Below are 21,242 nucleotides of genomic sequence, written 5' to 3'. Positions count from 1 at the left end.
TGCTCAATTTCCCTCTCTGTAAAAAACAGGTGGTTAATAATCACCCACCCTGTAAAGGAATTGTAGAATTGTAAAGAATAAAAGTCACAATTCATATACAGTTTAGAAAGATGCCTAGCACAGAAGAATTCAGGGGCACGTGGGTGGCTCAGTCTCTCAGGCATCTGACTCTTGATTTCAGCTCAGGTCACGATCTCAAAGTTCTCAGGACTGAGCCCTGCATGGGAGGGACTCCCCACACTGACAGTGTGGAGCCTATGTAGGATTCTCTACCTCTCTCTCTCTCTGCCCTTCCCCTGCTTGTGCGCTCTCTCTCTCTCTCTCTCTCTCTCAAAATAAATAAATAAACTTTGAAAAAAGAAGTCAATAATGTTGCAGCTCTTTTTACTCATTTATAATTCAGCAGGGAGTTCACTTGTCTGTACTATGCTCAGATCTTGCTCCCTTTCATTTACTGGGTGTGTTTTCTTGGGCAGGTTGCTTAACATCTCTGAGCCTGAGGTTTCTCATCTGTAACACGAAGATGATAATAGTGCTTAGGAGAAATTGAATTAATACATTTAAAGCATCTAAATCAAGTCCTGACACAAAGTAACGGCCTAATCAGTGTTAGCTGTTATTATATTTGCAATTTGCCAAGGCCCTATGGTAAATTCTGGATATTTTGAGACAAAAGACATTGTCACTCAGGGACAATGTGGCAGACTCCACAAATAGTAAAGAAGAGCACGAGTAAGTCATTAATTGTAACACAGGGTGATGATGGTGATGACAGAGGTGTGCACTGGCAGTGATTAGTTTAAGGTAACCGCCCTTAGGAAGGCAGGTAAACTCACGGTGGAGGGGGGTTGTGTGATCCAGAGGAGAGCTGGTGGAGTCAAACAGACCTGGGTTTGGTTCTTCTCCTTGCTCCTTACTAGTGAAGTTCCTTAGCACCTGAGAAGCTCCGTTTTCTTCTTAATAAAATGGCGGGTGATCTTACCTGTCTGCTTCTCGAGAAATACTATTCACTCCACAATGGGCAAATGGGAGATATGTGTAAACTATTGTAATTTTTACCTGGGAGTGGAAGAAGAAAAGACCATTGCCAAACTAGTACTAGGGTTAGAAAAGTAATTATCTCTTGATTTAAATAAGGCTTCATCTCCTGGATTCTACAGACAAAACTTTAACATTCCAGTGTTAGCCTCTGAACTTATAGAGATTCAAACAGCACAAATGACTACTGTACAGACAAAATAATTTAGCTCACAGGAAAAATATGATTAAAGTTTCCAGGAGAGTTATTTAAAAATTAATGCATTGGCTAGTCCTTGGTACAGACCTTACCTGGTGATTACTGTTTTACTGAGAACTCAAAGTGTTTTACTGAAAACTCAAGTCCAGCTAATCCCAAATAATAAGGATTCTGTGGTTCAAACACGAGAAATTGTCGGTTAAACAGATTTCTTCATTACAGAGTGTTTCATACCTTTTAAAATTAGAAAATGTATTGGATATCTCTATGAAGGGATAGAGTATACAACATTTCCCCAATGTATTTGACCATGGAATTCTGTCTTCTCTTCCTTTCCTCCCCCACCCTGCCCACTGTGTGTGTGTGTGTGTGTGTGTGTGTGTGTGTGTGTGTTTCATGTCCTAGTCCAGTAGAACTCTTTTGGAAAACGTTGTTTTATCTTTTTGTACACCCATATAATGCTCATATATGTCTGCTGCCTCCTACTGACATCCCTGCTAGTGTTCTGAAGGTCAAAATATAATATCATACCAGACACAAAAGTGTTCTTCACATCTCCTGAAACTTACAGGAGTCCTAGAGATTTTCCTTTGAACTGCTTATAGTGAGTTCATAATGAGCATCTTAAAATTTTTTTTAAAGAAAACTTTCTCAAAGCATCAGATTAACACTTTGAAACAGGGGGAAAAACAAATAATAGGAAAAAAAAGGAAAAACGATAGTTGAAATCCATTGCAAATGTGTACTCTGAAAAGTCTTTCATCTTGATTTGAAAGAATTCTGCTTTGTGCATTAATAAAGGTTTTCCCCTCCATCTGATTCAAGCTCATCGTAGAAATTACTTTCAGGTATTGTTTGTACAATGCTCACAACCAGAAAGAAAGCCTATACATGTTGCATAAATAAGGATATGCTGCCTGAAAACAAATGTATCCTTTCAAAGATGAATGAAGAAAACAGCCATGGCCAACAACTAGAACGTTCTAACCATGGCCATGAGTTGCGAAGTACCTAAACACACAATCAAGGACCCGTGTGAATTCTTCAAATCTGGGTCTATCTGGGAAAAAAGAAACACACTTTTGGTCAAAACTGTCGTTTCCATACATTTCCACACATATGAATTTACATACTCATGCAAAACCCCACATGCACATAAATATTTCTGGAGCGTGTGAGCAGTTTCACGGCAAGACCCACTTGATGCTGGCAGGCACACTTGGTTGGTCTGCTGTCCTGAGCTCTGAGAGAGTCATGGAGCCCGATGGATCCATCTCCACCGGGGCCTTGTAACTACACAGATGGCAGCCCTGTTTTTACATGTGGTTTGGCGATAACCACTCAGTTCTTAATGAGGAATAAAAATAGATTTGATAAACTCAGTAAGACTGTAATTAATCTGTAAAAACTATAGAAAATCTCCAATTTGAATATCTTTAAAACTACCCAATAACTCATTCTACTTTTCCAATTTGTTCCCTCAAATTAAATTTGACCTGTCAAGCTGACATAATTCCATGTACATAGGATTACTGAGGGGTCGCAGTAAGATCGTTCCAGAGCATAGAGCTTAGACTCCACACGCTTGAAGGCAAGCTAAATGAGGAAAGTGAGCCTTCATTTCTCAGTAACTTTTAATTTGTCCTCAAAACAGGAATGCTAATTTAGAAACACCTTGTTCTGCTCTTTCTTTACATAAGATTTAAGATATGAATTATAAAAAATGCTCCATTTTTATTTATTTATTTTTTTAAATAGCAGGTACTTGGTTGTTCAGATTTATCTTAATTGCTTAAGAATATTTTGTGAGGAAAAAATAGAAGTGTAATGTTCTTACTTATCAGCAATTCCATATTCCTCTTTTTGTTGTTCCCAGGGATCTTCTCCTCACAGCTAAAATAACTTAAACCTGACCCGGAGCCTCAGACCTGCCCAAGACCCTTTGATGTAGAACTGTTTTTCACATCCCCACTTTGCTAGTAAGAAAACAGACAAAAAAGGTGGTAAGAAACTCACCCGGCTTCTGTGGAGCAGAGCTGGGATTTGAACTTGGGTGCCCTGTCCTTGGAGCCTGTGCCCTTAACCACATGCTCTGGGCCTCTGCAGTGCCTACCATTTGAACAGACTCATTCTTTGGGACCTCCTTTACTTAAGCGGGATGGAAAACAAGAAGCACACGTGAGAGTGCTCCCCGCCCCCCCCCCGCCACTGTTGAATTCTAGAACATGAGCTCCCAAAACAGCCACTGTAACTGTGCTTTCTTCCCCCATGACACTTTGTTTTTAAAAATGTTTGTTTATATATTTTTGAGAGAGGGAGAGACAGGCAGAGCGTGAGTGGGGGAAGAGCAGAAAGAGAGGGAGACACAGAATGTGAAGCAGTCTCCAGGTTCTGAGCTGTCAGCACAGAACCATACTTGGGGCTCAAACTCATGAACAGCAAGATCGTGACCTGAGCCGAAGTTGGACATTTAACCAACTGAGCCACCCAGGCGCCTCAGCCCCCACAACACTTTGAAGGAAATGGTATTCACTAGGATGCATAAATGCCACTGCATCTGTGAGATACTAGTCTCGTTAGAGTGTCATCATATTTCATATATAAAAATCAACATGGCTAAGTGACAAATACTTTTTTTGAGAAACCAACTTTTTTTTTTTAATGCTAAGGGGGAAGGTAGTACAAAGACAGAACACTGAATTGGTTTCATCACGGTTATGTTTTGCCTGGCATAACACTCTTAATGATGAAGACAGGAAAGTGTTTCGATGCTGGTATGATCAGGTGGATGAATCACTACCTTTAAAGCAATACCTGTGAGGAATTGTGGGTAATTCAGGCTCACATGCTGTAATATTCAACAGACACTGATCTGTGTCCCAAGTAAATTCCTCAGAGCTTCCTCCACTTCTGCAGGTCTCTGTATCCTTATCAAATTTTTCTTCTTAGGGCCCCTTCCTTCTCTTGACTGGGAAAAGGCCCTCTGATACACTAATAAACCCCTGTGTGTTTGACCCCTGCACTCTCCACAAGCTCGTTGAAATCGTGATGGCTTCACGTAGATCTCAACGTGCAGTCTCAGTCCTGTTTTCATCAGTGTCCAGTTCCTGCTGATGGGCACCTAGCGCCCCACTGATCTCTCATAACTCTCTGCACAACTTTTGCAGTAATTCACATTTCCTGCAAAGACTGCAAAACTTCTGTATCATCTCCACTGCCTCAGCTTCAGCGATTGAAGACTTTCTTTGTAATCTCCATACTGTAAGTGCACAGCTTCAGAAGTATTTGTTGGCAATGTTGAATGAAGTCACCTGACACAAAATGTGTTTTATTAAAGCCCACCCTCATATTGGATAATATTCTCATTCCTAAGGAAGGAAGTAGTATGTCATCTTGGGAAGTATGATTTGTGTAGGGAGTATTTCTTCTTAGAAATTGCAGCAGACGTTGCTATTTCCTTCTTAATATTCATTTCCCGCTGAGCAATGTACTTTGCTCTGGCTTTAATTCTCAGCTCCTCTTGAAGCTCTGAAATGCAAGTGGAAGTTGCTCTTCAGGATTTGAAGGAAATCTTCAAGAAATCTGTAAGGGAGCTGGGAGGTAAGTTCTTTGAATTTTTGTCTCTTCCTGGAAAGTAGGTGCAATGGTTGGAGATCTAGCAGCCTTCATGGACGGTGAAGTAACTTTAGAGGTGCTAGGACTTATCGTATTGATAGAAGAAGCCTGAGTTTCTTATGTTCATGGACAAACCAGCTCAAGACTCCTACTTCTTTTATGTGAAAAAGAAATACTTTTTAACTTTGTTTAAGGTATAATTTTTGTTTGTTTCTTTAACTTTAATGTTATTTGCAGACAAATGCAATTCTAACCAATAGAGAAGTTAATTAGGCTAACTTAAGTGAGTATCCAATTAAATTTTAAGTGGCATAGTACAGGCAAAACATAGGAATTCAGTAATACCTTAAGACCTTCATAAGAGAATAAAGCAAGTTTCTAGTCCTAATTAGGGTGGGTTGTGAATCACTGGCAAAATAGGAAATGCAACTCAAAACTGTCATGAGCAATTACTTGGAAAATATGAGAAGCAGCTTTGTAATGCATCAGCTTCGCTAGGCTGAACTACTTTTCTCAGAATTCCTTTTTCTGTATGTTTCCAGATAGGGTGAGCCACAAGGGAGCTCCTTGCAAGCTACGTGGGGGGCAGAAGGGAAGCTACACACACTTTGTAACTCACACAACATGTCCAACCCATTCACTAGAGGCAGCAGTCAGGCCTGCAAGCGTCCCACCTTCCTCGGGATCCTTCTTCAGCATCTCTGAATCCTGGGCCAGTTGTGTGAGTTTAACTCCGTGATGAAAGGCCCTGATTTCCATAGATACTTACATCATCAAGGTCAGACAGAGGCAATAGGCAACCTGTGTCAGAGGAAACCTGTGTCATCACAGGGATTTCAGTCTTTCCTTGTGGGTTCCAGATCATGTTCATGGATTCCAACTTTTCCTTGCTCTCCCCTCCTTTATCTCCATCTTCCCTTCCTGGGAATGACTGTCTAACGAGTAGATTTTAAGCTCTAACGAGATGCAAAGACATTAATCTTGAAAAGACCACTTAACCAGCTGCCACAGTTTCAGAAGTTCCAATCTCTGTGACAAATCCCTTCAGTAAACTGTAGTGGTTGCTGTTTTTATTAGGATTGTGTCATAGGGATTAAAAAAGAGAGAGAAGATGTGATAAAAATCCATGGAAGAGGAATCATTAGAACTCAGTATCTGATTACTCTTGATACTTAAGGGGAGATCGAGTAATGGGATGTGAATTCCAGCCTCCAGAATACAAGGGACTTAAAAAAAAAAATAAAGAAATGACTCTCCATATTGGTAAGATAGTAAAAGAAAAGCTTCATTAATTAGGAGAATCAAACAAGCAAGTGTGGAATATGGCAGAGATAAAAGTAAAAGATAGGGATATCTGCTTTATCCAGAGATAAAGCAGTCTGGAATGTGGCAGAGAAATGTGTAAATGAATATAAGGAAGAACATTAGCCATCCATAAGACAAACCCCTGGGTACATTGCTGAACTTGAATCTCTGAAGAGCCTTAACGGGAAATTTAAACAGGTGAAAATTGACTGATCGCGTCACTTTTGTTTGGAGGAACCCAGCTCCAAGCTTGTGTAACCCCATGATCTTCTACTTTGGGGACGGTACTGCTGCAGGTACCTGAACGGGACCATGAAGGAAATCAGGAAGGTAGCCAGGGTTGTAGTGTGGCTGAGCTGAATCAAGGGCCACTGTGGCTAATGGTACGTTAGCTCTGTGTAGCTCTGGAGATGGGTTCCAAGCTTGGAAAATGTCATGCAAGCTTCCCTACAGTCCCTGAACACTCCTTAGACGCCATTCCCATTGGCCCATAATGATTAAATACACAAGGTAGAAAAAAGTGAAAAGATCTCATTACCTTCTTTAAGACACTTTTGTTTCTCCGATGAAGAAGACTGAGTAGTAGGTACCATGCTGTTGAAAGAGTTAAAGGAAAAGTTTGGTAATTAATAAAACCAAATGAGATATGATGAGCTGCACTTCAGCAGGAGTAGTGCAAGGAATAATTGCACTTTCAATAGTTGTTCCCAGCAGTACATCACTGATCATCTCCCCTGTGTAGTGAAAGAATTAGGAAGGGACTAAGGAGAGGGTGGGGAAGCAGGGACAGCAAGACAGAACTGCGGAGGGGCTGTGCCAAATAGTCACCATGACCTCTCCTGATGACAGCTCAGCTGTCTGAGACATCCCCAATTATACCCACATTTTTACTGAATTAAGTGGGAAACAATTCTTAAGCTTTCTAATGGAGAAAATATTGATGTTCTGGCAACATTTCTTTGAAGGCAACCTATGAAAGGGTTAGGATGAAAACAATCTTTTGGCTTAGAGCACTGAGGAAGCACATTATTAACACGAATATTCAGAATAGAAGGCACTGAGATAGAGACAGAAACTACTTTTGTTGACCCTGGTATGTGCCTGAAATGTTCAAAGTTCTGATGTCCTATTTGGGAAGAGAAGTTATTGAAGACTAAACATATCTGAAACCTGGAAATCGTTTGGGATTAAGGTTTTCAACAGTTGATTCTATAAAGCATATAAGGAAATGAATGCAGAGAAAGGTTAGGCCCCTTTTCTAAGTTAAAGGAAGAGAATAAACACGGTGTTCTTTGCAGTCACCTTGCTTGACCCATGACCCAGGATCACTTCTCCCAAAGTGTATATAATGCTCCTTGAGTGCCGTAGTCAAATTTAGTCAATATCTTGTCCTCTCCTTGAGGGCAGTGAGTGCCTCAAAGTAATAAGCATGATAAAACACTTTTTAGAATAGTTGGACTGGTCCATGTATTGTTCAAGGCTTTTCTCCTGTATCCATCCATGTAGTCCTCATAACAATCCTATGTGATAGGCACTATTATTATTTCCATTCTACAAATGCAAATGCACAGATATAGGCACAGCAAGGCTATACAACTGGCTCAAGGTCACAGAGCTTGTAAGGGGCTAACTGGAAGTCTATTTTCAGAATCTGGTTGTACACAAGCACATTGTGTAGTTACAAAGAAATGGGTTACCCTAGAAACACAGCATCTGTATAATTATATGTGAAAATGCTCACTGGTGGAAGCAGTACTTAACATGATCTTTTCTTACTGATTCTTTTTGGACTAAGAAGCCATTTGCACTACAAAAGTTAAAGGGAGAGTTGGGCAACTCTCTTATGACAGAATAAATTGGAATGCCAGAAGAGATGTGAATTTTTATTATTGATTAAACATACTGCTGTGTGTGTATATGTTTGGACATGAAATATCTGCAAAATGAACTTTAACTTCATGTGTAATACTTCATTTTAACTTCTAAATTTTAGTTACCACCATGAATAGGTAGGAATACCACTTAGCAACTTCTGTGCTAAATTTTAAGATCAGATGAGAAAACATATGTGAAACTTTTTCTTCATCAAGATTCTGTATGCATGACCATTATTACAATGGCCTTGACTATAGCCCTAGTGTAGCAAAGACCAGTATTCCAGTTTCATTGTGTAAATGAGAAACTTGAATGTTTGACTTGTTGAAGTCACAGCAAAAGTTGAATGCAAAGCCAGGACTTACTTGAAACCAGCAATTCTGAGTCCCAAGTCCAATGCTATTTTCATTATGCTTCATTATGTAACGATTTGGGATATGTTAAAGACAATTGCTATGTATTTGTCCAATATGGATAATGTAGAAAGACCAAGTGTCCCAACTGGTCCAGGATCAAAAAAGTTCTCTGGACATGGGACTTTTCAGTGCTTAAATCTAGAAAGTCCTCAGAAAACTGGGACTAGTGGGTCACTTTCTGTAACTCTAATTGTTTATGTGATTTAAAAGAAATACAACAGTTGTCGGTTTTAATGGCCATATGTTTATATAGGGGGAAAAACATGAAAAGATTAACATGCCATTAGGTGGGTTGTCATTGAGAGTGAATTAAAAAATAAATGGAAATATTTATTACTCACATTAAAAACTGAAAGAAATAAACATGGCGGAGTGTGACTGCTCCTCTTTCAACTCATTAAAAACATGTCACCATAAAGTGTAGGAGTATGGAAAAGCTTTGAGTGGAGGGAAGTTAGTGACCAGTGAGCTTTGAAATATTGTTCATAGACAGATGGGATATTTTTCCCTGAGTACTTTATGAGAATCTAATGAAGGTTGGAACAAAAACCCTGTTTTTCACAATTAAATTGAAAGTGTCAATGGAATTTTTAGAATTATAGTTGACTCCTGAACAACATGGGAGTTTGGGGAGTCAACCCCTGTGCACTCGAAAATCCAGGTATAACTTTTGACTCCCCTCAAACTTAACTACCAGTAGCCTCCTGTTGACTAGAAGCCTTGCTAATAACATAAACAGGCTGTTAATGCATATTTTGTACATGATATGTGTTGTATACCATATTCTTACAATAAAGTAAACTAGAGAAAAGAAAATGTTAATAAGAAAACCGTAAGGAAAATCCATTTACAGAACTGTAGTGTAAAAAATCTGCATATAGGTGGATCCACGCATTTCAAATCCATGTTGTTTAAGGATAAACTGTACATGGGTATGGAAATGGAGAATTTAGATTACTACTTCTTGATCGCTAACATTTACTGAAAACCTACTCTGTTCCAGACACTGTTGTTCTACATTTAATCCTCACAACTCTGTGAAGGAGACATTATCATCCCCATTACATATATGGAGAACTGAAGCATATTCAACATGCCCGAGTCTATGGCAAAGCTATGATACAAATCCAAGCCAAACAGCTCCAGAGTCCATGTTCTTTTTTTTTTAACATTTTATTTTATTTTATTTTATTTATTTATTTATTTATTTATTTATAAATACATGAAATGTATTGTCAAATTGGTTTCCATACAACACCCAGTGCTCATCCCAACAGGTGCCCTCCTCAATACCCATCACCCACCCTCCCCTCCCTCCCACCCCCCATCAGCCCTCAGTTTGTTCTCATGTTCTAATCTCTATGCGGCATCTAGTTAAGAGCATAACAGGAAGTGGGGGAAATGTTTACTTATATAGCTCTCACTTTGAAATCATTTCCAAATGTATAAGAAGTGAAGTATCCGGGAAGGGCCATAAGGAGGAACAGCTACTGGCGGATCAGGGATGTAGCGGGGAAGGGTTACCGACAGATGCATTATTAACTGGCGTCTTAGAGGCACCATTTTCCCTTCCTCTTCGTCTTCTTATTAAGCAGTCTCCCCTTCAGTGGTAGTCTCTGAGAGTCCATAGCTCTTGCGTTGTTTGAATACCTAAACAAGACGAAAAGAAAAAGAAATCCATGAATCAGTTTCATCCTTGGCCCTGTCCCTGCCCAGTTTCCTTGAGGAAATCTGTGGTTCATTCTGTACCTTATTTCTTTTTTAAATGGAATTTTGTTAAGGAGGATTTTCCACAATTGGAATATGGGAGGGGATTATGGTTAATTTGTTATAGCAATAGCAATACTCTTGTAGAAAGTGTCCCGTAGAAATCACTCACATTCAAGATGGGGGTGAGAGAATGTTCTCTGCCTCTGTGATTATATTAACAACCACAGATATCAACTTTTTGTCTATAGAATAATATTTAAATGTGAGACATAGTAAACAGAGTATATTCATTCTGGTCTCTTCTATTCAGAGTACTTTACACAGACTTTTCTACAGGGGTAGATTATTTCAGACTTATCCTCACAATGATGAAGTATCTACCTCCTTTGTTATGAAGGAAAGACAAATACTGATAGATGAGCACCAGGAGTAAAGTTCCTACACATCCCAAGCCACTAATTGCATGTTTTAAAAGGCTTATGTAAGATTGGTGCTTTGTGGGGAGAGAAGAAAAAGCAGGCTTTGGGGTTAGACTTCGATTCAAATTCTGGTGGCTTCTCTTCTTAGCTGTGTCATCGTTCAAGTTTGTCACCCTCATTTTCCCTATCAGGAAAAAGAGATGATAAAACCAACCTATCTAACTCACAGAAATGTGAAAATTAAATTAAGTCATGGAATTAAAACTTTAATAGATAGTAGACAAACAGTAGGCATATATTTATTATATAGACTTCCTGTGGAGTTTCCTACAAGCCTTAGACTTCCTTATGGGCAAAAATAGAGCAGAAATGGATTATCAGTAGTAGTCAAGTTTGTCAAAGTTTCCCTGCCTGTGGACCTAAATCTATCTGCTTACACAGGCATCAATTTGAGTGTGCTGTTCCATCCTTAGACAGATGCCAATTTGCAGAGGAAAATGTCGTGCTTACAGATTTCATTCAAATAGGCTTCGCTTCTAATGCTACTTGTGTGATTGCAAGTCTAGCCAGAACCCTTGAATTTTTGCTTCTTGAGAGCTGGTCAGGAAACTTTCCCACATGCGTGCCACATGAACCCGAGATGGCAGAATTAATGTTCTAGTCATTAAGAATTAAGAGAAATCTAAATTTTTTTTACAGTTAAAATATGAGCCCATAGGTTAAAATGAGTAGAGGTTGGCACTTGGCAATTTATTTTCTTCCAACTTTTTCGCAAGTATATCTGAACAAGACAATAGAGAGTTAAGAGCAAGGTAAGGATTAACCTTTTATTGTCTAGTATACTTTAAAATTAACATTGTTTATCCTTAACTACTCACATTGATACACATGCCCTCATATGCACTTGTTTACCCGTTTATGTGAACCACCTGGAAAAACTCCCAAAGTATAATTGTTACTAATACATTATATATAATTCAGATTTTCTTCTTTTAAGGGAGATGGTGAATTCTGAAGGCAATTACAAGAAACTGAATAATGGTTGCCCTTTAGAACCTATCTCTTCAGTGTTCTCATTTCTTTGCTTTCATTCCTGTCTTTTTACATCTTCATTAGAGACATTCATTATAATTGGGCATTTCTAATTGAAATAAAGTTCTCAGAAGTTATTGCTGCAAGCACAAGGAAGAAAATGTTAATTTTCAGATTGATTAACAGTATTTTTAAATTACAGAATGATTGTCCAAACTTCCCAACCATGACAACTCAGATAAAGTAACTAAGATTGGGGAAAATTATGAATGCATTATGTGTTTTAAATCTGTGTGCTTCTACTCACAATGGTAGATTTGTTTATCTATACCCCATAAATGCAGCTTGACACACAGGAGGTGGTGTAATGTTTTATTAACTAGATATTATGACATGCTAGTGAATGCTTACCCAATCCATGTAAAGGGAACCAGTTTATTCAACAAGTCATGGTGCTAAATGATTGAGTAGACCAGTGATTTGACTCAGAATTACACTTTTAGCTTTCACATCTTATTAACCTTTTCATACTCAACTCTTACTAGTCTCATGTAAAATTTTCAGGTCCCGGAACTTCTGATACTCTCTCTTGCTTTTTTTTCTTCATATGCTTTTGCATATGCCGTTCAGTCTTCTTGGAACATACTTTCCTGTCTACTGAAACATCCGTATTCCCTGGCTAATATTTTCATGCATCTATCATTCAGTCATCCATTTATACATTTGAGAGTCAAGCACAGTCCAGCTCTAGCACATGCGCAGCATGTGGGTGGGAGGGGGATATAGTCATGAACAAGACGCTCATGGCTTTTCCACTCAAGGGATTTGCAGCTCTGGCAGAGGGTTTCTCCATCCAATCCCTTTCCTGTGTTTCTTCTCAGCTTTGTCACTGATGGGGAGAGTCTGTTACTCTAATAACTTTGACATTAAAGAGAAAGACAGTCCATAGTCACAGACACAGGTTTGCTTGCCGTATAGATTAACTTACCTAAGAGATCTATAATGAACCAACACCTCTAAGAATCCGCCATAATCTTCCCATAAAGGAGCCAGGAACAAGGCCATTCCTGCCTTGACCTTCAGTGCAGCACTATTTCTGGGGAGCAGGAACCTTAATTCAGTAGCAAAGAGAATTAGAATAATTCTAATAGAATTATTAGAATTCTATAAAAGAATAGAGGCAAATCCTGACATTCACTTCTTTCTCTGAGTTAGAAGTCTCTTGTTAGAGTTACTGTGTCATTCTGCTCTCACTAGATTATAATTATCTGTCCCTTTGCTCATTTTTCCCACTAAACTCTAAGATTCCTCCTAATCTTTGTGTCCTCAGAGTCTATCCCAGAGCTTAGCACATAGCAGATGCTCAGTAAATATTTAATGAATGAACCAGAGCAGCCACCAGGTATGGTAGCGAAGGTAACCTGATGTATATCCACAGGGAAGCCACTCACATAGACCACAGTGTGCGTATTATTGACTAGAATTTCTCTGTTGCACAGCCACATGCTGTGACTCTGGAAATAAGCTAACAGTGTTACTGTCTGATAAGTGGTAATATGGTAGTGTGTCTAATTTCAGGTGCTAAACGTATTGTACTTCCATTGTTAGTGCTTGATCATACATTTAAGGGTGAGGGAAAATAGATTAGAAAACTCGTCTGTTCAAAACACCCCACAGTACACAATGTATTCTATTTACTGCTGATGAATATAAAATGGAATTTAGACTCAATACACTTGGGTTTGAGTTAAGATGCTGTCTTAATGGGTAGATAACCACAAGAACATTTATTCTCTACTTTCAGTCTCAGTTTCTTCATTTGTGATACCAAGGTAAAAATATCTAGCTCTCCTATCTGAGGTCTACAGGTCTATCCACTTTATTGTTCTCTACAACCATATTTTGGTTTTACTGATATTCTGCATTGATCTTTCTGTTTTCAATTTCTTTGATTTCTACTCTTCATAGTTTCCTTCCTTATGTGTGATTTCAGTTTAATTTGTTCTTCTTTTTCGATTTTTTAAATGTAGAAATTGATCATTGACTTCAGAACATTCTTATTTTCAATAATAAAGAAAAGAGGGTAACTCTGAGGGGTCCCTGGGTAGCTTAGTTGGTTAATCATCCGACTTTGTCTCAGATCATGATCCCACAGTTCGTGAGTTCGAGTCCCGTGTCCCGTGTTGGGCTCTGTGCCGGCAGTGCGAGCCTGGAGCCTGCCTCAGACTCTGTCTCCCTCTCCCTCTCTCTCTCTGCCCCTCCCCTGCTTACTCTCTCTCCTCTCTCTCAAAAGTAAATAAACATTAAAAATTTTAAAAAACAGGACAACTTTGAATTAAACAAAAACATTTTTGAAGTGTATTTGTCAACATGTACATAAAGCTATTAGTAGATAATTGAATGAATATTTAAAAACATTTTTGTAACAAGTTTGCTGGGGTATTGTTTTGGCCAGATTAAAAACAACTAATCAAAAGTTGTCCACAAATAACTAGTTATTTAAAAATGGGTGTCTAGGTACTAAAGAAACTATGGGTGAGTGGAGAAAACATTAAGCTTCAAAGCAGAACATCTGATATTTTTTAATTTAAATTTTAGTTAGTTAATATATAGTGCAATATTGGTGTCAGATGTAGAGTTCAGAGATTCATCACCCACGTACAACACCCAGAAGAGAAATCTCAATTCCAGTCGAAATTTCCTGAGCAATCTTGAGCAGGTCATGTCACCTCCTTTCAGAGGTGTGCAAATTATGACCCAAAGACCTGTTTTGTGGATCTGCCATCGCTTCTGTGGAAACAGTTCCACTGGAACGCCACCACACTCATTCGTTCAAGTATGGTCTGTGCCTTTCACGTTGCAGTAACAGAGCTGTGTAGTTGTGACAACGGCTTAATGATCCACAGTGTCTAAAATAATTACTCTCTGTCCCTTCATAGAAAAAGTTTACTGATCTTAGCATTACTGCCCCTGCTTCTTTATCTGTAAAATAGGAACGATAGCCCCTATTCTTCACAGGGCTTTTGCCAGGATGCTCACTTTGGTAAATTTGTGTGGAAACCTTTAGTGCAGTGCTTAGCATATAGCCATTGCACAACTGACGCCCTTCTAAAATTCCCACCCACCACCCAATGGTTGATTTAAGACTAAGCTATTCTCTTTTTAACCTTATGTTTATAAGGCGAAACAGTTATGTGCCAGAAAGCAAAATTCCACATTTTCCTTTTTAAAAACACTGTTATTTGCTTGTCATCATGGCTTTGTCAAACGGTATACTCTTTATCCATCTTTGTCATAAATAATTAAAATAACCAGAGGAGATTTTAAATGCTGTAGCTGATGCAGTGCTGAACTCCAGAGACTTCATGCAAATGGAAATGAGATAGAATATTTCTGAGTCTTTAAGTGGTAAAGATCATAATTTTCCTTATACAGCAGCAAAAAAAAAAAAAAAGCCTATAATAGTAGTCAAGATTCTTGGTGGTTCTTTCCTAAATGACATTGTTAAAGATACAGGATTTTTTTGCTTTTGTGCTTGATGTTTAGAAATACATTGCATGCACAATGAAATGATAATTTGGAAAAAAATAAGGGGCTGCTGCATGCTGTGTATACTGTAATTCTTAGCTAGTCATGCTGATTACAGCGAGTAGGTAAATAAGGAGAGGAAGTCACAGGGGGTATTTCCTCTTTGCAGAATTGCCTTTATTAAATTGTTCTCTACTGTGATCGTCAGCCTATATTGAGGTAAAATATAAGAACATTAGTAAGCACATCCTGTTTGATCTTAGGACAATAATCATGTATCCATCCTGATAAATTGCTGTTTCTATGTTATAAACCCTGTGCATTGAGAAACTGATCAGATTTCCATTTGCCAGTAAACTTGGTAGAATGCTCTGAGCCAAATTTGTGATTTAGTTGTAGCAATCATATGGGTCTTTATGATGTACATTTTACAATCATCTCTAGTCGTGTTTTATGTCCGTTGTTTCTTCCTTTTGATCTGTTTTTATTTACACTACCTAAGTAGTAATTTTGGAAGTCACACTCTATCTTTTCTGGAACAAGATTGGGTATAAATAGGTAATAGGGTAGTGGATAATTTCCAGTGAAGTGCTAATATGTCTTTTGGTTCTCTCCTCAAGATACCTTATAAATAACACAACAAAATAACTCCCAGCTTAACACTTGATAAACCTTATAATTTATTAAAAAATGTTTTTAAATGTTTATTCATTTTTTGAAAGAGAGAGACAGAGTGTGAGTGGTGGAGGAGCAAACAGAGAGGGAGACACAGACTCTGAAGCAGGCTCCAGGCTCTGCCCTGATGTGGGGCTCGAACTCACAAAATGTGATATGACCTGAGGCTGAAGTCCGAAGCTAAACAACTGAGCCACTCAGGCACCCCAGTAAGTCTTACAATTTAAAGAGAACTATTTAGACGATACGGGAGCCACCTGCTCTCCGGACTAGATCACAGCACAGAGGGGATGTCCTGAGTTACCTTTCTGGAGTTGTCCACAGCCAACTCTGGCCCCAGGGCAGCGGAGGCGGGAGAGATTAACAAGATTGTGGCTGCTGTCTTCTTTCTCACAAGAATAGTTCGAAAACATGGTAAATTGAAAAAAGGAGCAGTTGAGAGGTTTGAAATTGACTCTTAAACCTCAAGAAAAATACAACATCACTGGTACCCAGAAAAACCATCAAAAGAACAGGTCTATGGATACATCTGTGTCAGTACAGTTCAGAGAGTCGACCCTGATGTCCTGAGACATCTGCATGAGAACAGCTGCATCTCTTACACCCATCTAGGTTTGCGAAAGGAACTCACTCTGGGTGGGTCTACGTGAGGTGTGCTGTGGGTACAGAGAGAAAGACAATGTTGCCAGCTTTGAAAATGAGGATGAGAACAAGATGAAATCTCCAAGAAAGTTACCAGGCCCCTTGATAACGTTTTCTCTGAGTTCAGGATCCTGACCTAACAATGAGGAAACAAGCAAGAAGTGAAACCCAATTCCGTGACTGCAACCCCAAGCCCCCTGTATCACATTTCACAGTGGATATTCCTGCATCTTCCATTGTGGCATCCTTTGCTCAGAAAAAAAGCCAGGAATGTGCTGAGGGAATGGCCATCATAATCAGTACCCTTCTCCTATTCCATTTGTTATCCAAATCACAAAAGGAAGAATGAACCATTTATCACCCAAATCCCTCCTGGAATGCGTTTGTGACCAGAATCACTGGATTAATCCTCAGGTGTTAGCACCTCACTAGCTGCTTTTGATTCTGTTGGTGTCAATGATGAGAGAAGGTAGAATAAGTCTGACCACATATTAAAAATAAACGTTCAGGAGCGCTTGGGTGGCTCAGTCAGTTAAGCATCGGACTGTTGCTTTCGGCTCAGGTTGTGATCTCAACTGTTTCGTTTAGTGGATTCAGCACCCCCGTCAGATTCTGTGCTGGCAACTCGGAGCCTGCTTGGGATTCTCTCTCAACCTTGTACTTATTTGCACTCCGTCTACTGTTTTGTGCCTTCTTCCCTTTATGTAACCTGCTCACCTGTAAGGAATTCTTTTGTCCCTTATCCTAAACTCAGTCAGGCTTCATATTCTCTAGAACCTTCCCTGTTAACCCAGGTTGAATGAAATGATCTTTGTTGGTTTTCATACTGCCCTGTACCTACCTCCATTATTTCTCTCAGCATATTACATATGAAATTCTCCTTTGAAGTGTCTGCCACAATTAGACTAAGAGGCTCTTTGATGGTGTGGGCCATATCTTATTTCATTCTCCTCAGTGCCAACTACTTTAGGTGTTGAGAAAAGATTTATTGAGTTAAACTGAACTGAATCAGGCAAGCAGTAAAGAACCAGGGAGCACGTAGGCACTATATGCACCATAGATCACATACTCAAACACAGAGCATGACAGATAAATAAGTAATCGCGTGTTCTGTCAAAGGGGGGCAGCTCCTCTAGTCCAGATGATCAGTTGTTACCAAGTGGGATTGCAGTCCCATCTTGCCAGATCTGTGGTTTGGGAGAAGTCAGAAGGGTCAATTTTTTAAGTAAATATTTCGATCTTAGATCTTAGTGGCAATAAATTCAGTTTTAAAGACTCTGCGGGCCAAAAAAACCTGGCTGTTTCCAGTATGAGGCTGCCAGTGGTGTCTCTGCTGTGATATTTCAACTAGGAATTTTGTTGTTGTTGTTACAAATTACAAAAAAGCAACTCTAGATATCTGACACAAAACAACAAACAAAAGAAAAAAAAAACCCAAAGAAATATAGTGGAAGGATCTAGGAGAAGGGGTAGTTAAAGAATTGGAGGAACAGCTAAATGACTACATTTGAAGCAGGACAGAGCCTGGATGGTGATAGCAAATCTTGGAGACAAAAAATAATCAACAGAGGAGTGACCAGACTCAGACAGTCTTCTGTCTGTGTCATGAAGTTATGACTTCAATTACTGAGAGGGTTGCCAGATGTAGCAAGTAGAATATTGGACACACAGTTAAATGTGAACTTCCAATAAACAACCAATTTTTAGTATAAGCATATCCCATGCAAAATCTCATTTTAGCAATTCTAATTAGTAGAAGTCAGAGTCTGAGTTGCTTAATTTGGGTCACATGTCTATCCTTAGTCCCCTGAATGAACCATCTAGGAGCACTTAAAGTAATGGATGATAGGCTTTTAAAAGAAAATTGGGTTTTTCAACCACAGGAAGAGGCAAAGAATGTTAGGATGTCAAAATGGACCATTCTATCTATCTATCGATCTATCATCTATCATCAATATATATGTTTATCATTGTCTTTTTACATAAACATGTAGTAGGGTGATATTAAAAATATTTTTTATTTAAAAAAATTTTTTTTGTATAGGGGCACCTGGGTGGCTCAGAAGGTTAAGCATTTGACTTTGGCTCAGGTCATGATCTTGCGGGTCGTGGGTTCGAGCCCTGTGTCAGGTTCAGGTTCTGTGCTGACAGCTTGGAGCCTGGAGCCTATTTCAGACTCTGTGTCTCCCTCTCTCTCAGCCCCTCCCTGTTCACACTCTGTCTCCCTCTCTCTCTCAAAAATAAATAAACATTAAAAAAAATAAAAAAAAATTTCTTTGAATATTTATTTATTTTTATTTATATTCAAGTTAGTTAACATATAGTGTAGTCTTGGCTTCAGGAGTAGAATCCAGTGATTCATCTCTTACATATGACATCCAGTGCTCATCCCGAGACGTGCCCTCCCTAATGCCTATCACCCATTTAACGCCCCCTAGACCCCACCCTAATATTTTTTTAGATGTTGATAAGTCTGGATCAAGGTTCTCTGCTGTGCTGCATGTTATCTGTGCTGGATTGTGGGCAGGAGGTCTGGGGAGGATCTGAGGATCCAAGGAAGCCATAGAGAGGCACCAGGAGCTCTTGTTAACATCTGTTTACTGCTCAGTATACAATTATTAGATGGTACAGGGGCGCCTGGGTGGCTCAGTCAGTTGAGTGTCAGACTTCGGCTCGGGTCATGATCTCACAGTTCATGAGTTCGAGCCCCACATCAGGCTCTGTGCTGACCGCTCAGAGCCTGGAGCCTGCTTCGGATTCTGTGTCTCCCCCTCTCTCTGCTCCTCCCCTGCTCACATGCTGTCTCTCTCTCTCAAAAATAAAGATTAAAAAATTAAAAAAAAAAGATGGTACAAAGGTAAACCTTAAGAAAGTGATTGTCCTTGTTTAGAAAAATACCTTGATGCAATGTTTTGACAGAGTTCGGGTGTCGCCTTTAAAAACAGAGGAGGAGAAAGCTAAGATATTCTGTGAAGGGTTAACATGAAGCTGAATCTGTGCCAAGGAAGAAATTAGAGAGTAGTAGAAGAAGACAAGAATGTGAGGATGCACACAGTCATTGGCCAGACTCTGGAAGGATGGTCATTGAGGAACACCTGGTGGCATGACAGTATAGGACTTTTAAATGAGAATGGTTAATATTAAAATTTAAATTGGTTGTTGTGCTAAAGTATGCCTTCTGAGAGCAGTTTTGGAAGAAATAATATAAAAGGAGGTATGCTCTGCATGTGGGTTAGCGGAGACAGGAGAGAAGGGAGCAGTCATGGGAAGTGGGATGTGAGTGAGTCTGAGAGCTCAAGGGCTCAGAAATACAGAATGTGGGCATCGGAGGAAATGTGAGCTGTCAAGAACCCCTTTGAATTTTGTGTGTGTGGTGGGAGGAAGAATCTAGCATTTTATAACAATTTAATTAAATATCGGAGTACAGGGTGACTCCAGCTGACATTTGAGTCATAGATATGACCTAGATGGATAATTTACATTATGCAGTTGTAGCTTTCAAAAAACTTTCATTTGTTTATTTATTTTTGAGAGACAGAGAGAGAGAGAGAGAGAGAGAGAGAGAGAGCACGAGCAGAGGAGGAGCAGAGAGAGAGATGGAGACACAGAATCTGATGCAGGTTCCAGACTCTGAGCTGTCAGCACAGAGCCCGACGCGGGGCTCAAACTCACAAACCGCAAGATTATGACCTGAGCTGAAGTCAGACGCTCAACCGACTGAGCCACCCAGGCGCTCCAGTTGCAGCTTTTCTATTAACCACCAATTGTTTCATTCTAGGGATTGTTAACATGTTGGTCGTCAGGAGTGGCTGGCTGTCAGTCCTATTCCTGGTTCCCAGAGTCTTCTATGTCATTCTTTTTGTCCCAAACCTTGTGATGCTCAGATCTTAAGTCTCCCTCTTTCTTGTGAGGTACCTAGGTTCTTTGTTGCCCTCTGTGTTTACCTGGAGTCTAGTAGTTATGACACAGGGCTTTCTCACTGCATGTCTAATATATGTGCCTATGTACAGTATTTGCTGCTCTTGCTGCTACTATTCATACGCTCTATTATATTCTTTACTTTTCTCTTTCATACATGCATATTCCACTTGGTGCCGATACTACTGTGAATAGGAAACAATTCCACCCTTTTTGGAGCGTATGCCTGAGATCATGGACTCTGGGGTCAGACCACCTGGAGTAAAAATCTTGCCTCCACCACTTGTTATCAAGCTCCGAGACCTCTCTCTGCCTCAGTGGCTCCCTCCTGTAACAAATTGAATGGGGTTATTTTAATTGGGTCTCAGAATCCTAGAATTGGATGAATATGATTGTTGATTTAGGACCAGCTCTCATTATTGCTCATTCAAGGTGACTTTTTAAGCCTCTCTCTAGGGTGACCCTTAGGAAACCGCCCCCAGAAATCCGAATCTAGAACACTGATAATAGCGGATTCTGATACATCTTTCTTTCTCCTGTTTATGGCAACTCCTCTCCCAGGTGTACTGATCATTCTCCCTCTTTCCTTAGAGCACATTTCCATTATATCTGTTCACCAAACATTTCTAGTCATTTTTAAATTTATGAAATGAAAATATCAGACTGCATATAAACTTCTGCAGCTTATCTTTTCACTTAAAATTATATTGTTGAGATTCATCCATACCTTTCCTTAAAATTTGTTTTCAATGTTTATTTATTTTTGAGAGACAGAGCACAAGCAGGGGAGGGGCAGAGAGAGAGGGAGACACAGAATCTGAAGCAGGCTCCAGGCTCTGAGCTGTCAGAACAGAGCCTGACGCAGGGCTC

General features: G+C 39.5%; 1 pseudogene; it reads left to right on the top strand.

The window, feature by feature from the left end:
• The first annotated feature begins 4,770 nt into the window (after positions 1-4,770).
• Positions 4,771-16,886, top strand: LOC102968523 (annotated as a pseudogene).
• The last annotated feature ends 4,356 nt before the right edge of the window (positions 16,887-21,242 follow it).

This window comes from Panthera tigris, chromosome F2 (assembly GCF_018350195.1).
Source record: "Panthera tigris isolate Pti1 chromosome F2, P.tigris_Pti1_mat1.1, whole genome shotgun sequence".
NCBI lineage: Eukaryota > Metazoa > Chordata > Mammalia > Carnivora > Felidae > Panthera > Panthera tigris.
The sequence above is the reverse complement of the archived record's forward strand: the minus strand, read 5'-3'. Positions and strand labels throughout refer to the sequence as shown.